A 2,005-nucleotide genomic window follows, 5' to 3' on the forward strand; every position below is an offset into this window, starting at 1 on the left:
TTCTTCAACACGGGGGTGAGGTTCGTCGGGTAGGTGAGGAAGGGGGAGAAGAAAAGTAAATGAGCTTCGGATGTTGCTGCTGCGGCGAGCGGGATTGACTAGTCAACACACGGTTGCATACATGAAGGCTCTAGCAACTGACGATGGACATTACTCGTTAGCTGGCTAATAAAAAAATGTTTTATTAAACTTGTGGTAGATAAAACTCTAGCCTAATCTTGTTTAAGCCATAATGAATGCATTGTGGAGTGCTTAATAAATGAACCGGCCGAACAGCGGGTTTTGTCTTAGGGGGTGTTTGGTTCAGGGACTTTTTAGTCCCATAGACTAAAAAAAGTCCCTAAAAAGTCCCGAGAAACCAAACGGGAGGGACTCTTTCTACAGGGACTAGAAAAAGACTCTACTAAAGAGTCTTTTTTGATTAGTCCCTGGGACTAGAAAAAGTCCTAGGACTTCTGAACCAAACACCCCTTTAGAAACGCGGGGCAACTGCGCTGTGAAATCATTGTAATGACTGATTATAGGCTGTAATATATCGACTTAAATGTGGATGATAACTATGTCCGCGGTTTGGGTGGGGCAGATATTGTAGGGGCAAAGTATTTGGCTGACAGCTCTGCCGGACTTGACCACACCATGCCAGTTCGGTACACGTGCCGTGGATGTGTACCAAGGCTGGTACATGTTATTACCTGAGCCAGAATTCGTCACTCTAAGGGGCTGGATCGGGGAACATTTGCTGCTACCATTAGAGGAATCCAGGGCCAAAACAGAGACTATACCAGTGATATACTACATGCTGCAATTGTAACGCTGTGTCGATATACATCGATTCATAACTGCGCTGTGCAAATCCACATGGAAAGGAATGGTTCCGATAAGCATAGCACTAGCCGCCGTGTACCAAAGTAGCTTTTCGCATAAAGAGCGCATTTCTTGCAGTTTCTTGACTCGGAGGCTGGAGCATTTGAAAATAGTCAAATCGGAAAACAAATAACACTTTATATTCTTTGCCAGTGGAACCTTTCACGCCTAATCAGAAAACAAATAACACTTAGTACCTAATTACTTCAGTTCATAAGAAATCATGAGGAAAAAAGGTGAAAAGAGAGGAATACCAAGTTATGATCTTTGTAAAGGATGGCTACAAACTAACTGAAGACACACTGTTATTAAATCTGGTGCACCGTGGAAGGAACTACCTTTGATGTCCCATCAGCTCAATAGACATTGAAGCACTGTACGACAATCCAGTATCCTCTATATGCACCGTTATTATCTTACAAAAAAAATGCCGCAAACTTTGTATACCACACAGAAGATATTTATTAGAGGAAAGTGGCAAATAAAATATTAACGAAGTTTAAGAACTGAGTCCCGCAAAATACAAAATTGGATCATTGAGGAATTTCTTTTTCCCCAGGTAATTCTGTACGAAACTTTTAAGGAGAAAGGTATACAATATTTACTAAACTCAATGCTTTCCGGCTTATTTTTAAATCTATGGATCCCTCATCGAGTCCTTGTGTGATCTTTAAGAAAAATTTGAAGAATAGTACGCTAAGGCATTATAATAAAATACCTAGGGTTGAACCTATCAATTTTGGCACATATGTAATTGAATTTTCCTCTGCTCCTCTGCCATAATCTGTGCGCCCTATGTCTGCATGCAAAACCAACTTCAATTAATAGCATTATACAAAAGTAGACACATTACACTAGTAGAAAACAGGGCTTTGGTCACGGGGCAGTTTTCACATTAGTCCCGGTTCAGTCAAGAACTGGGACTAACGTGAGCATTTATCCCGGTTCATGCGGGTAAGGCATTAGTCCCGGTTCACCTGGGTCCTTTAGTCCCGGTTCGTGCCACGAACCGGGACTAAAGGGTGCGATGCCCATTAGTCTCGGTTGGTGGCACCAACTGGGACTAAAGGTTAGACCTTTAGTACCGGTTGGCGTCACCAACCGGTACTAATGGGTTTTGAGGCATTAGTACCGGTTCATG

Source organism: Triticum dicoccoides, chromosome 7A (genome assembly GCF_002162155.2).
Source record: "Triticum dicoccoides isolate Atlit2015 ecotype Zavitan chromosome 7A, WEW_v2.0, whole genome shotgun sequence".
NCBI classification, from domain to species: domain Eukaryota; kingdom Viridiplantae; phylum Streptophyta; class Magnoliopsida; order Poales; family Poaceae; genus Triticum; species Triticum dicoccoides.